Raw genomic sequence first — 16861 nt, forward strand, 5'->3', positions numbered from 1 at the left:
AACTGCAATCGTTTCAGAACGATGTGCATGCATTGACGCGTCTGATTGAAAGGTCAACTCCACCTCAGAAAAATGTTGATTTGAATCAATAGGGAAAAATCAGACAAGCACAATGCTGAAAATTTCATCAAAATCGGATGTAAAATAAGAAAGTTATGACATTTCAAAGTTTCGCTTATTTTAAACAAAATAGTTATATGAACGAGCCAGTTACATCCAAATGAGAGTGATGATGATGTCACTCACTCAAAATGGCGCATGCACTGTCATGTATGAATGATTTTAGAAAATGAAATAAGAGGTACACACTAATGCATCATCGACAACATATCTGCCAAATGAATTTGGATGAGGAGCGGAGGCAGGGGAGGAATTAAAAAAAATTACATGTTAATAAAAGTGGATTTAGGACATTATGCCCTCCATAGGAAGTTGCATTCTCGAGTCAAACAGATTTCGTCCATTTTTTTACCATGGTCGCTCAACAAAGAGAGAGAAGGGAGAGAAAGACACAGAGAGAGTGATATGAATAAGCATACAAATATCCCTGACAGTTCATAAACGTAACTCAGTGTAAAGTACATAGCAGAACGATGTGCATGCATAATACGTTATGCCATAGACATTGTGTACAATTTTATTGTTGATAATATGTGCATTGTGAGCAGTATACCATGTGTTCAGATTGGCTTATCTTGAAATTTTCTGTTGTAACCTATGTCGTATTTGGTATCGGTGGAAAGAGCATTCCAATGCGGTGACATTGATACCACTTTTATTTGTGCGCAGGCAATAGACCGGAAGTAAATGCCATATAAAGAAAGACATTAAAAATGACAGTTTTTCACAATAATTTTAAGCTGACGTGAGCTCTATGTCAGTTTCTGTCACAAAAGGTTGACGAACGGTTAAAGTATATATCAATACGCATATCTGCCAAGTAAGAAAGGATAAGCATCAATAATAAGGAAATAAGAGCAAGTTCAAGTTGTGCTGGCATTATAGTGCATTTTTGCGTATTTTGCTGATTTTCGGGAGCATTTTTCAGATATTTGGTCAGTAGTAAGGTATATATTTTTCTAAATGGCATGAAAGGGCATATCTTTAACACCCTAAATCTAAAAAAGGGTACGGGTTTGGCCATGCATGACGCAATGAGGAGCATTCAAACGTAAGCGTTTTTGAAACTTTAGAGGGCGCTATTTCAATACCGGAAGGTCAATGATGCGTGAAAACTAACTCGTAAGTATGATATGTTGCCTGTAATAAGTCCTGAAAATATTAGATCGAATTGAATAAAAACAAGAAAGTTATGGCCATTTTAGGATTTTTTGACTTTACATTTCAATAAATATGAAATTTTTGAAGGAAGGCTATTTCGGATTTGAATTTAGGGCATGAAGATGGCATTTTGAAGGTCAGGTTATACGTCGCAAATGATGGAGCAACTCTTTGACTATCTATAGGAATTTGTTAGAAGTTTGTAGCATGCAGGATGCGGGAGTTAGGACGAGATAAGTAATGGTATGCAAATGGACTTGAAATTTACAAAATGGCACCTTGATGGTCATGCATGAGTGATTTTGGAAAATGGAAGACGAGGTGCACAACTAGGGATGCTGGACAACATGTCTACAAAGTTTGGATTAATTTGGATGAGGGACGGAGCCAGGGTAGAGCTAACAAAAACCATGTGTTAAACAAATGGGATTTTGTGGAAGAAGCAGAAGAAGAAGACTAGAACTGCAATCGTTTCAGAACGATGTGCATGCATTGACGCGTCTGATTGAAAGGTCAACTCCACCTCAGAAAAATGTTGATTTGAATCAATAGGGAAAATTCAGACAAGCGCAATGCTGAAAATTTCATCAAAATCGGATTTAAAATAAGAAAGTTATGACATTTCAAAGTTTCGCTTATTTCTAACAAAATAGTTTTAATTATGAACGAGCCAGTTACATGCAAATGAGAGAGATGATGATGTCACTCACTCAAAATGGTGCATGCACTGTCATGCATGAATGATTTTAGAAAATGAAATAAGAGGTACACAATAATGCATCATGGACAACATGTCTACCAAATCGGAATGATATGGATAAGCATACACATTTCCCTGACAGTTCATTAACGTAACTCAGTGTAAAGTACATAGCAGAACGATGTGCATGCATAATACGTTATGCCATAGACATTGTGTACAATTCTGTTGTTGATAATGTGTGCATTCTGAGTAGTATAACATGTGTTCAGATTGGCTTATCTTGAAATTTTCTGTTGTAACCTATGTCATATTTGGTATCACTGGAAAGAGCATTCAAATGCGGTGACATTGATACCCCTTTTATTTGTGCTCAAGCAATAGACCGGAAGTAAATGCCATATAAAGAAAAACATTAAAAATGAAGGTTTTGCACAATAATTTTAAGCTGACGTCAGATTTTTGTCAGTTTCTGTCACAAAAGGTTAACGAACGGTTGAAGTATATATCAATACTCATATCTGCCAAGTTAGAAAGGATAAACTTCAATAATAAGGAAATAAGAGCAAGTTCAAGTTGTGCTGGCATTATAGTGCATTTTTGCGTATTTTGCTGATTTTCGGGAGCATTTTTCAGATATTTCGTCAGAGGTAAGGTATATTTTTTTCTAAATGGCATGAAAGGGCATATCTTGAACACCCTAAATCTAAAAAAGGGTACGGGTTTGGCCATGCATGACGCAATGAGGAGCATTCAAAGATAAGCGTTTTTGAAACTTTAGAGGGCGCTATTTCAGTAACGGAAATTCAGTGATGCATGAAAACTGAGTCCTATGTATGATATTGTACCAGTATCAATTCCTGCAAATATGAGCTCAAAATGAATAAAAACAAGAAAGTTATGGCAATTTTACGATTTTTTTACTTTACATTTCAATAAATATGACGTTTTTGAAGGAAGGCTATTTCGGATTTGAATTTAGGGCATGAAGATGGCATTTTGAAGGTCAGGTTATACGTCGCAAATGATGGAGCAACTCTTTGACTATCTATAGCAATTTGTTAGAAGTCTGTAGAATGCAGGATGCGGGAGTTAGGACGAGATTAGTAATGGTATGCAAATGGACTTGAAATTTACAAAATGGCGCCTAGATGGTCATGCATGAGTGATTTTGAAAAAAGGAAGACGAGGGGCACAACTAGGGATGCTGGACAACATGTCTACCAAGTTTGGATGAATTTGGATGAGGGACGGAGCCAGGGCAGAGCTAACAAACACCATGTGTTAAACAAATGGGATTTTGTGGAAGAAGCAGAAGAAGAAGAAGAAGAAGACGACGGAATAGGAATACGGAACAAGAACAATGCATTGTCGCCAGTGGGCGTCAATGCAAAGACGACGGAATAGGAATACGGAACAAGAACAATGCATTGTCGCCATTGGGCGTCAATGCAACTAGAACTGCAATCGTTTCCGAACGATGTGCATGCATTGACGCGTCTGATTGAAAGGTCAAGTCCACCTCAGAAAAATCTTGATTTGAATCAATAGGGAAAAATCAGACGAGCACAATGCTGAAAATTTCATCTAAATCGGATGTAAAATAAGAAAGTTATGACATTTCAAAGTTTCGCTTATTTTTAACAAAATAGTTATATGAACGAGCCAGTTACATCCAAATGAGAGAGATGATGATGTCACTCACTCAAAATGGCGCATGCACTGTCATGCATGAATGATTTAAGAAAATGAAATAAGAGGTACACAATAATGCATCATGGACAACATGTCTACCAAATCGGAATGAATTTGGATGAGGAGCGGAGGCAGGGGAGGACTAACAAAAATTACATGTTAATCAAATTGCATTTTGGTATATTTTGCGCCCCATAGGAAGCTACATTCTCGAGTCAACCATTTTAGACCATATGGCCCCCCATAAGTTAAGTTCGTTTTTGCGTGAAACAGATCCCATAGACATTGTGTACAATTCTGTTGTTGATATTTGTGCATTGTGACTAGTATACCATGTGTTCAGATTGGCTTATCTTGAAATTTTCTGTTGTAACCTATGTCGTATTTAGTATCACTGGAAAGAGCATTCCAATGCGGTGACATTGATACCACTTTTATTTTTGCGCAAGCAATAGACCGGAAGTAAATGCCATATAAAGAAAGACATTAAAAATAAAGGTTTTGCACAATAATTTTAAGCTGACGTGAGCTCTATGTCAGTTTCTGTCACAAAAGGTTGACGAACGGTTAAAGTATATATCAATACTCATATCTGCCAAGTTAGAAAGGATAAGCATCAATAATAAGGAAATAAGAGCAAGTTGAAGTTGTGCTGGCATTATAGTGCATTTTTGCGTATTTTGCTGATTTTCGGGAGCATTTTTCAGATATTTCGTCAGTGGTAAGGTATATATTTTTCTAAATGGCATGAAAGGGCATATCTTGAACACCCTAAATCTAAAAAAGGGTACGGGTTTGGCCATGCATGATGCAATGAGGAGCATTCAAACGTAAGCGTTTTTGAAACTTTAGAGGGCGCTATTTCAATACCGGAAGGTCAATGATGCGTGAAAACTTACTCGTAAGTATGATATGTTGCCTGTAATAATTCCTGAAAATATTGGCTCGAATTGAATAAAAACAAAAAAGTTATGGCCATTTTAGGATTTTTTTGACTTTACATTTCAATAAATATGAAGTTTTTGAAGGAAGGCTATATCGGATTCGAATTTAGGGCATGAAGATGGCATTTTGAAGGTCAGGTTATACGTCGCAAATGATGGAGCAACTCTTTGACTATCTATAGGAATTTGTTAGAAGTTTGTAGCATGCAGGATGCGGGAGTAAGGACGAGATTAGTAATGGTATGCAAATGGACTTGAAATTTACAAAATGGCGCCTTGATGGTCATGCATGAGTGATTTTGGAAAATGGAAGACGAGGTGCACAACTAGGGATGCTGGACAACATGTCTACAAAGTTCGGATGAATTTGGATGAGGGACGGAGCCAGGGTAGAGCTAACAAACACCATGTGTTAAACAAATGGGATTTTGTGGAAGAAGCAGAAGAAGAAGAAGACGACGGAATAGGAATACGGAACAAGAACAATGCATTGTCGCCATTGGGCGTCAATGCAAAGACGACGGAATAGGAATACGGAACAAGAACAATGCATTGTCGCCAGTGGGCGTCAATGCAAAGAAGACGACGGAATAGGAATACGGAACAAGAACAATGCATTGTCGCCGTTGGGCGTCAATGCAAATAGGAATACGGAACAAGAACAATGCATTGTCGCCGTTGGGCGTCAATGCAATAAGGAGGAGGATGAAGAATGAGGGGACAGGAGCAGAGGTTGAGAATAGCAGAGGATGGAGAATTAGATGAAGGATACTTTTCTAAGGAAATCAAGACTCATGTACATGTAAGGCACTACATTTTTTTTGCAGAACTGCATTTTATTCATAAATCAATGACAAATTAACAACTTCATACAATGATATAAACAAAAAAATTATGTGACAATCGAAAAGATAAATGATTTTATAATAGATAGTTAAGCATGATATAACAGTGGCGGATCCAGGGGGCACATCCGGCTGAATATAAATATGCCGTTCATAAAACGGTGTCCCCCCCCCCCCCTTTGAGAGTCAAAGCCATTTTCTTTAACGAAAATATGTCGTTCATCCACAAGTGAAAACTTTTTTTTTTTTGCTTGTAAAATTTTACGTGGACACAATGACTCGGTTTTTAAGTGAATTTTTTTCTTTCTTTTTGGAAAATCCCGGGTCGACCCCTGGCATCTAAAATAGTAATATTCCATCACGTGTGTGTGTGTGTGTCTTTAAGTTGTGAAATACTGAATAAGTTATGTGAATGTGTACAGAATGATGCAAAGTGCTTTTTCTTAAGACGGAATATCGTTTCTATTCTTGACTTACAAAATTTAAGTTTAAAGGACAAGTCCACTCCAACAAAAAGTTTATTTGAATACAAAGAGAAAAATCTACCAAAAAAACACTGAACATTTCATCAAAATCAGATGTAAAATAAGAAAGTTATGACATTTTAAAGTTTCGCTTAATTTTACAAAACAGTTATATGCACATCCTGGTCTTTATGCAAATGGGGAGACTGATGACGTCATCCACTCACAATTTCTTTTGTATTTTATTATATGAAATATTCTAATTTTCTCCTCATTGCCAAGTGAAACAACTATATTAATTCCTCCCTGAACATGTGAAATTAGCATTGTTTACTTTCTTTCTACCTCCATGGTTTAATACTATATGGTTCAGTCAAGTCGGTCCTTATTGTCAAATTTGTAAAAAATGAAATATTGTATAATTCAAACAATAAAAAACAAAAGAAATAGTGAGTGAGGGACATCATCGACTATCTCATTTGCATGTCACTCAGTTGTGCATCACTGTTTTGTGAAAAATAATCGAAACTTTAAAATGTCATAACTTTCTTATTTTACATCCGATTTTGATGAAATTTTCAGTGTTGTGCTAGATTGATATTCAAATCAACATTTTTCTGGGGTGGACTTGACCTTTAAACATAAAAATCAAACTATTGTATGATAGTTTATAAAATGGCAATAATGTCAGTCTAAGCATGGACCTATCACCAATAGGTCCATGGTCTCAGGAAAATTTTCAGTTTATCAGTACGTGTTATGAAAGTATTACCCCATGCGACGTTACAATAAGTCACATGTGTTTGCACTAATTCATTTATATCAAGGAGATATGATACCTCCTTGAATATACAAAGTAAGTAAGACAATTTCGGGCAAGATATGACGTAACCTACCGATAACGCCGACATTTAATTCGAGAAACCTTGGCAGGACTCTCACTGGAAAAAGACAAGTCCAAGATTTGTGTAGGGTGATTCGAAGCCTCCGAAACAGCCTTATCGTCATTCCCATTGCCCTCTCGCGTCCGTTGCACAAGTACTGACAAAAAATAAAAATAAAATAAAATTCGCAGGCCAGCTGGCAGGCATGAGCGCATTTATGTGGGGGTGGCTTGAATACCCCCAGCCGTTGGCGTACCTAGGATTTTCCAAAGGGGGGTAAATTCGTCCGCCCCCCCCAAAAAAAAGGTCTTCAACTGCAAGTTAAGGAAATTTCGCACCAGAAAAAAAATTGACAAGAAAAAAAAAAAAAAAAAAAGGTCTTCAACCGCAAGTAAAGGACATTTCGCGACAGAAAAAAAATTGACAGGAAAAAAAAATGATGGTCTTCAACCACAAATAAAGAACATTTCGCAAAATTGAAAAGCAAAAAAAAAAAAAAAAAAAAGGTCTTCAAGTTCAAAGGAGGGGCCCACTAAGCTCGTCAGGGATCAGTTTTGACTCGTGTCTGCGCGTCTTTACATAGATTTCTTTTTAACAAAAATGGCAATACTCTCATCTTTTTTTCGAAGTCTATATCGCATCTTTTCAAGCATCATTTCAAAGACGATATTAGTCGAGAAAAGTCTTATGAAATACTTCCTGATTGTACAGGAATAACGTTAAGGTGTTGTTCTCAATAAATATATAATTTTTCTTCATTTTCATGTCAACATTTGGAGTAAATTCACCTAGAAAGAATGATGAAATCAACGTCGCGGAGATAAAATAGCCCCGACCCTCTTTTAAGTTTATTCTATTTTTTCTTCAAAGTAACGTGGGCGCAAGCACATCATTCGCGTTGCAATGGCCAGATACGCGATGGGTATGTCTACGCAGGCATTGTTCTGTTGCGTATCATCTATAGATACGCAAGATAAAATTTATATGCAAGATAAAATTGAAAATTTTATCTGAGAGATAAAATGTCATCTCAGAATACCAATTTCATTTTAAGAGATAAAATAAAATATTTTAAAGATAAAATGACCTCAGAATACCGCCCCAGGGATTTTTTTTTTCAATTCCCTACCAAATTTCTTAAAGTGGTAAAATAAATCTCTCTGATTAACAATGACTGCTATGTCGCCATCTACGGTGAATGAATGACCAGTATTGTCAATAACATGGCGGAAGCTGCGACGGCGTCCAAAATGATATTTTTTCCTCTCTAATTTCTGCTGTTAGACCACCAAGAATAGGAAATATATTTGGAATTTAACATCGACACGAGAAGCCATGAGCGATAGGTAAGAAATTCAGTGTTATTTGTAATTCGTATTGGTCAAAGAATAGAAGAGAAAACGGTTTTTTTATCAGTTGAGTCCCGAGAAAATCGATTGACTCACTCGGGCCATCCAGTCGGGGACTGTCCCGATTTCGTTTCGAAAGACGAAATTCCATTAATTTGGGTTTCCACTTCAGTTCCCAAATATACAAATTCTCTCTGATGAACTTGCAGCTTTCATATTTCATTGATAATTTTGCAATATGACTTGGGAAATCGAGTATACTGGCTACTTTATGTCGTGATTCAGTTTTCACAGATCAGACGCAGTCTCCCGCGACAGGACTCGGGTCAGTCGGGAGCCTTCCCCGCAGCGCTGCTGGATCGGCGAAGCCGACCAAGGCCAAGGGGGGGGGGGGGGGGGGGGGGGGGGGGGGGGGGGGGTCGATGCCCTGAATTAGGCGACAGGGTTTGTCTTTCAGTTGAATTAAGTCTAGATCTAATCAATGTATCATGTATGTGCACAAAATTTATTTGAAATTGCTTTCTTTCCCTAGACAGCTGGCAGCCGTCTGTTTTGAGGAGTTTTTAAAATAAAAATTTAAAAATTTTGTTCCTGCTCGACCTAGGCTAGAGTCTAGACCTAGTAGTAGTAGTACACACTCACAGACAGCTTGCGATCGTGCAGCCGCCATTAGGGGTTAACAATGCCAAATCCCCCGACGGGGCTCAACAAATCCTGTCTTTCATAAAAATATACAAAAAGAATGAGACCAAAATAAACTAGATTATTAGACCCTATTCTGTTTTGGCCTGAAATGCACCAAAACGGGAATAACCAAACTTAAAAGGAAAAAAAAACAGTGACTTACTTTGGCTGTCATGCAACTCCCACTTCCCTGGTTTATCCGAACTTCATTTATATGGCCATTGAGTCCCTGTATGGCAGTGAGTCCAAACTTCGCGCGTGTCCATACTTCGCGGACGGTCATTATCTAAAAAACTAGCCAATATCCTTGAAATCTGACATCATCAACGTGAAAAGCGACCTAAAATTACCCTTTGGTGTAAGTTTCTTTAGGATGAGTTCAGTATTCATGAAAATATTGGCAAAAGATCGGCAAATTTGTCACCGTTAGCGCCCGTTTTGAAGAAATCTGATATTCTCAACAAGCATCACGATAACACCATTTTGCAAGCAGAAATCATCAAAAATGTGAGTTAAATGTGGTACTAACCAATTCTATAGCATTTTGCCATCAATCTGATATAAATATTTCACTTTTTGAGCTTGAGTTTTTGTTTAAATGTCCACAAAAACTTTGGTCCGCGAAGTTAGGTCACACTTTTTCTGAACGTTTTCCAACACAGCGCGCATTCGCCGATCGGAATAGAATTTTGAGATCGCGATACCGGCGAATTCCCTTGACCTACTTTACATTTTCGTCCATGATTTTATAGTTTACGATCTTGCCGTCAATGTGGTAACTATTTCTTGAATTGGTTTTGTATAATTTATGAATATTTTGTGAAAAAATTTAAACCTGATAAGTATTTTTGAAAAGTGCGCGAAGTTTGGACACCCCATCATACAGATTGAGTGAGAATTTCGGTCTCTTTAACTGGTGAGTGGAGCCAACTTAGTTCAGCGGAACAACCAAACAGAGACCGAAGCTTTTGGTCTATCTTGTCCGGACAAATGAAAGGCGGTAATTATTAGCCTTGAGGACTCCATGATGATGTTTTTAAATATATACAACAAACTTTGTTTCCCATGGCAATGAGGAAAATATGAAAATATTTCATTATTCATTTTTTTAAATAATAAAATACAAAAGAAATAGTGAGTTGATGACGTCATCAGTCCGCTCATTTGCATAACGGCCAGGATGTGTACCATGTACAGACCTGAGATGATGAGGATTCTGTACACTATAAAATAGTATGGTAGTGGATCGTATTACCAAACACTTCATGAATTCAATCTATCAAACACATTATTCTCATGAAATTCACCAAACTTTCACCATAAATACGCAGTTACCTACAAAATATAAATATGTAAAAATTTTGCCGAAATTGGTTTTCGTTTTAACGATATTCGCTTCCAATTGGACCTCTCTTCGCATGTGAAATATTTTGGTCACTTGAAAAAGGTACCAGTATTTACCGAAAGTGTGTTTTCTATGGGAAAATTTGAGAAAACAACAAAATCATTAATGAGCTATTTTGACCATATTTTACTATTTTTAGAATATGAAGACTTTGAAAATGTGTTTTTGACCATTTTTCATCATCTTTCTATTCAAGTTCTCTTTGGAAGGATGTTGCAAAATTTTGAGCGTATGAAATTATTTTCTGACGCGTATGATGCGCACGTTCGGTAATACAAGGCCGGTCGGTAATACAATCATACTTGACAGATAAGTTTGTCAAACCTCCAGTTGTGTGTTCTTTTTTTTGTTTTTTTTGGTTAAAAACTACATGTAATATATCACCAAATACCCATAAGGATGAACTTCCCCTTTAAGGTGTGTACTGTGAAGCTATTCTGGAAGCCACTTATTAAACACTCAATCAGTGCCGGAAAGAGAAAGAGGAAGAGTTTCAGTCAAGTTTCAGCAATTAAAGTTTGGCAGGAACTAACCCTAAAACTGCAGCAGAGAGATGTGTACTTTCAAAATGTGTTAATTGGCAAAATAAGTGGTTCTTTAATGTTAATACTTTTCCAAGAAATTGTTTACCTCCTACACTGTAGTACAGGGATACAGACTTGGACACAGTGTACACTTTACCATCTTGCCTTGACTTCTGGTTTGGCTGTTGATACAACATTAAAAGGGATGCTCCGGGCTGAAAATATTTTATCAAATAAATACTGTAAAATTCACAAAGCAAAATGCCGAAAATTTCATCAAAATCTGATAACAAAAAGTGAAGTTGATATGGAATTATAAAGTTTAGCAAGATATTGTGAAAACAGTTACATGCACATCATCATGAATATTCATTAGATTTAGATGGACTGATAAAAGGTGCACATCCCCACTTTCCTTTTTCTTACATGTATGTTATTACATATATATGTAAAAATGAAATCATAATTTTTTTTTATACATGTTTGAATGATGTCTCCCTAGTAATGAAATGAGTTGCAGCTACAATGTATGAATCTAATGCATCAATAATCAGTTATTCCAATATTCTTGGTTCTTGAAGGAACAAATAAAACCTACTGTACATGTACATGTAATTTCATATCATAAAATACAAAAGAACAAGTGGGGATATGGCATCAGTTGCTCATTGAATATTCATGAAGACATGCCTAGAACTGCTTCACCGGAATCATGCAAATCTTTAAAATGCCATAACTTTGTTATTCCTTCTCCAATTTTGATAAAATTTTCATTGTTTTGTTTGTCAGGTTTTTCTTGATCTGTTCAAATCATATCAGCCTGGAGTACAATGTACCCCTTTAACAGTGTTTTGAATGGGGATTTTCCTCTTTCAAGCATTTTGGGGCGAAATTGCCATGAGCCTCCGTGTGATTTTCCCCTGATGTTCGCAATTTTGTTATCAGTCACCTTCCTCATAAATTTGATGAGACATACTTTGTTGTTTTTATAGGGTTTTCTTTTTTTGCTCCCCCTTCTGTTTATTGTCAGTGTATCAGTGTAGTGAGGGTGACAAGCGATTTCAGATCATTTCACCCCTAAATGACAGCCCAAATTGCCCCTAAAATCCCCCATACATGATTTGGGGCGACTATTCTTTCCCCAAGATCTGTCATCATCAATATTCAAGATTATTTAGAAAATCAATATTCTATTTCCAGCTACTGTACATGCATGGCAGAATAATGATATGTGCCACTGCATAATTGCATTTTACTTCTATTGTAGCCCTTATTTTCTGCAAGCACTCCAATGTGTAAAAAAAATAACCCCTGAAAAGGCTGAAATGAAAATTATTTCCTACACGTATCCTGCAGTGTACGTCTTACAATCCTTTTTAGTTTTTTTAGAATGTTCATAATTTTGTTTATCAAAACTTGACTTTTCTCCTGTTGTTTTTATTTTCATATATGCAGGGTAGAATGGGTGGAGATAATAGAACCCAAAACACAGCGGCCCATGTACGGCAATCTCAGGACGGGAGAGCTGGCATGGGAACCACCCTCAAGCGCAAAAGTGTAAGTTTGTTTTTGTTGAATTGTTTTGATTTTAATACGAAGTTCCACGGTGAAGGCATGGCTCGATATTAGCAGTGGCCCGAGGCAACCAATACTGAGAGTCGGGCCACCAAAATTCTGTAAAAACCCAGTAGTGGTGCGGCCGGGCTGCCAAAGTTTTGATATAAATTGTTTTGTTTTTTGTTGTCTTTAGGCCACCAAGAATATTAAGTCGATGATTTTGGTGGACCGATCGGGCCACCAAGAAACAGGGGTGTGAGAGTTCAGATTTTTATCTGATTTCAGATTTTTTTGTTTTGATTTTCAGCTTAATTTCAGCTTATTTTTTGCCTTCCTCTGTCCAAAAAGTATGGGAGCTCTTTCTATTTCAGACTTTTTCAACACTCTTCAGCTTTTTTCAGATCTTTTTATGTGTGACCACTCACACCTCTGAAGAAAACAAGTTTAGTGTGGAGTCCTATGGGGGGGGGGGTAGTGGAGGAAATGGAATGGGGAGAATGAGGAGAGGAGACTGAATGTAGAAAGTGTGTTTAATACTAGCAGGAAAGGGACTGAGAGGGGATGAGGAAGGATGGAGCAGGGATGAAAAGAAGGGAGTGAAACAGAGAGAGAGAGAGGGAGAGTGAGGTTGGGGAGGGGTGTATTCCCTGGTAGCATGTACACATGTGTAGGAGGCTGCTACATGTATTTTAATGTACCGGTATTCAGGGCTGTAAATAGATGTTGTCATTCATGGATGCGAAGGAGAGTTTTTTACATTCTGTACTGATGTTGGAATCACACTTCTTGATCGGCCTACCCCAAATCGGATGGAGTCTTTTTTTGTGTGATGGCAACGCGATGTTTCCATACTGCACACGTACATGTACATGTACACACCTACATGTACATACAGGTACATGTATGGTGTAATGCACATACATGTACATGTAAGTTTTGTTATATGCCTACAGTATTCATGTACACGTGTACATGTACAATGACTGCAAATAATGAAAGGGAGACAGATTTTTAGGCCTGTACACTGTACATACAGTACATGTATTTTGCACAATCCCTGCATACACTGTACACTGCAGTGCCAGTATACTAGTCTGTATACTGTACTGCTTGTGCAGTTTCTGTGTACATGTATGTACATTGTACATGTGTTTGTGAAAATGATATTTGCAGATTTCTGTTCTGTTATTTTGCTTTCATACATGTACATGTACATGTACATGTAGATTGTCACCTTCTTCCATATTATGCCTGCATACATGTACATGTAGCCTACCTTGACATGTACATGTACAAGTACTTGTACAGTACTTTTTACTTTAACATACATGTACATGTAGGCCTACACATATGTACAGGTGTACTGTATACTGCAAAGTTAATTTCCAAATAGGCCTATACAGTGGGCTAGTACTATTCAGTACACCCTTCAGAGTTCAGTATGAATACATTCATTTTTCTGTAGGATAGGAAGTTGCTATTTATACCGTGATTGATACTGTACAATACTTCCACACACAATGACATTCCTAAGTGAGTTCATACAGGGACTGTTCAAGGCCATTGTATTTTATCCCAGGTCATTGTTTATCATGTTTGTTTTCATATTTTGTTCCTCTCACAGAGTTTAGGTGAACAGTGTTTGTTTGCTTGAATTCAATGTCTCTGTAGAGATAAGATTGTCATAATTTGAACTTTTGAAAGTTCAGTGCACGTCCAATGACCCTACAGTGTATGGAAAGTTTAATGTACAATATATACAGAATTTACCACCCCTGGGGGCCGTTTCATAAAGCTGTTCGTAAGTTAAGAGTGACTTTAAGAATGACTGGTGAACCTTGTGCTAAACCATCGCCTACATGTATGGTGTACATGTACATGTATACCATTTACCAAAAGAAAGGATCACCAGTCGTTCTTAAAGTCGCTCAAGATTACGAACAGCTTTATGAAACACCCACCAGGCTTTTATTCAGGACTTTGGTCTTTAATTGCCATCAGCTTGATATGAAAATGATGCATTACAATTTTAACACTTCAAGACTTCAAGTATTCAACAGCAATGAAGTTCAGGCACTGATAGGGCAGGCCTACAACAGGCTAGTCTGCAGGCACAGACCCTGATTGAAACTTTGATCAACAAGTGTGTCTCCACGGAGTCCACGCAAAGACTAGCACATTATACAAATCTTGCTGTTTTAATTCAGGAGAGATCCTTCAGTACACAAGGCATGAGTAGGCTGCAATTCTCGCTACCCCAAATAGGAACAATAATCTCATATTGCGCGAGACGAGATAATTTTCACTCCGTCGGGTCGTCATCACCACTTCCGGTTCAGAGTCATACTCGCGCGAGGTTCGCGATACTGAGTTTTCCACCACGCTGAAATCGATGCCAATCAGCGTAATATGTACAGATTATAATACTTTTTATTTAATTTGGTCAGTTTTGATTCCATTTGAATTATGAATAAAAAAAAATATATATTTCACGTGAAAATAATTTTTATTCATGTTTTTATTATTAGGTTATAAAAAATTAAACAAAAAATGAATATATTAAAATTTTGCATTTAGCGACATGCCTGACATCACGATCGTATTCGACTAGACGCTAAATATATACAGCATTCATTTCATTCAATTTTTCGTCGACCACAAAATGGATAAAAAATCAGTTTCGGAACTTAAAAAAAATCTTAACTGACAGAGGAATACCGTGCAATGGAAAGCGTCGGGCAGAATTAGTAACTTCAGCAGAAAAGGCCGTTAAACTGTATCGTGAAAGAGAGGGTTGTGATCACAAACTTTCATCGAAAGCGACGTTGTGTTGTTGTGCATGACGGCACTGTTGATCTGAATGGCAAAACAGTGCATTGGACTTCCGAACAGGAAGTTGTAATACCTAAAAGCTATCCCATAATGCAATGCGCGTTACAGGGATTTTCCCGGATCTCGGCGAAATCGCTATTTGGGGTAGCGAGAATTCAGACCCTTTTCTCGAGTGAAGGGTTTACACAGCAGACTAACAACAGGCCTGCATATAATGTACATGTATGGGCCCTACAGAGAGAGGAAATTACACAGGAGGGCAACGGGTGATTTTGCCCTCATGATGACTTCCCAAATTGCCCATAAAATTCCCCTACAAAAAGGCAACAAGACATGCTTTGGGGGACAATGCTACATGTATTTAATACAATGTAGAGTCGCCCCAAGATCTGTCTGTGTCACAAACACTGGTATTCAAGATTATTAAAAAAATAAATATTCTAACTACATGTACACTTCTTCTTTACTACATGTACATGTATGGCAGAATAATGCTTGTTGCAACAAAAGAAGCAGCCCTTAAAATGACAGAAATACATGTAGCCCCCAAAACTCCGCAATTGCACCAATGTGGAAAAATAGCCCTAAAAATTAAAAAAAATTACCCTGCAATTTTTAAAGAGTTTCAGAAAAAAAGTCGGCCTAATACCTATTAAAGTAATGTAGGCATGATGTAAAATTGCAAAGCCAAAAACTGGCACTAGAGACAGTCTGCCCTTCTGTGCATTGGAAAGGAATGAGTGTTTTTCCTGTGCTAAGGGTGTGATCATGAAGCAACAAGGAAATGAATTCTTGGCATTCTTGAGACATTTGAGCTTCTCAATGAGCTTCTGTTTACAGTTGATACATACTGTATTAAATAGGCCTCCATATACAGGAAAGAATTAATTTTGTGCAGTGTGAATGCCAAAATCACAGAAACCATTATTAAAACCCAGGCAGTGAAGGCCTACCCTATGCACTGGGTTTATTTTCATTTGGTCCAATGCCAATTCGTCCAATTGCCAACTTGTCTAGTATCATTTGGTCTACCATCAGTTCGTCCAATATCCACATGGTCTAATTGCCATTTCGTCCACTCAGTAATTGGGCAAAATGATTGAAAAAAATTACCCTGAATATTAGACCAACTGGTTATGAGATGAAATGGTCATAAACGTACTGGTAATTAGACAAAGTGATGATTGGACCAAATGGTTGTTTGACGAAATCTTGATGGACGAAATGGCAGTAGACTATAAAAATGATGGTACAATGAATGTAGACCATGTAGTGAGTGGACGAGTTGGCAGTGGACGAATTGGTAATTTACCATGCACTGTACACTATTTGGTACAATCATGGATGCTACATATATGTACTGTACTATCTTTGGTGCAATGTATGTACATTGAAACTGTGTGCATGGAATCTTATTTCAAAACAAAGACTTTGTAATACACTGTTGGCCATCATGTACATCATACATGTATCCATGTACATGTACATACAGTACAGTAGTACAATTAAAACCGTGTGCATACATGTAGAATCTTTATAAAGAGAAATGCCAGATCCCAAAATGAATTCGCACTGAATCCAATGAAAAAACACCTTTTAGTGTTTGTGTATAAAAAAAAGTTATGCCTACAGTATGCCAAATGGCTCTCGAAGAAAATGTGTAGCCTACATGTACATGTAATTGCTGAGAAATGAGC

General features: G+C 37.3%; 1 long non-coding RNA gene across 1 annotated transcript; it reads left to right on the top strand.

The window, feature by feature from the left end:
- The first annotated feature begins 8021 nt into the window (after nucleotides 1-8021).
- Nucleotides 8022-15749, top strand: LOC129262876 (uncharacterized). Its single transcript, XR_008584712.2, has 4 exons — nucleotides 8022-8159; nucleotides 12231-14133; nucleotides 14375-14583; nucleotides 15324-15749. It is a non-coding gene; the product is annotated as an uncharacterized LOC129262876 (long non-coding RNA).
- Nucleotides 15750-16861: the final 1112 nt, after the last annotated feature.

This window comes from Lytechinus pictus, chromosome 6, assembly GCF_037042905.1.
Source record: "Lytechinus pictus isolate F3 Inbred chromosome 6, Lp3.0, whole genome shotgun sequence".
NCBI classification, from domain to species: domain Eukaryota; kingdom Metazoa; phylum Echinodermata; class Echinoidea; order Temnopleuroida; family Toxopneustidae; genus Lytechinus; species Lytechinus pictus.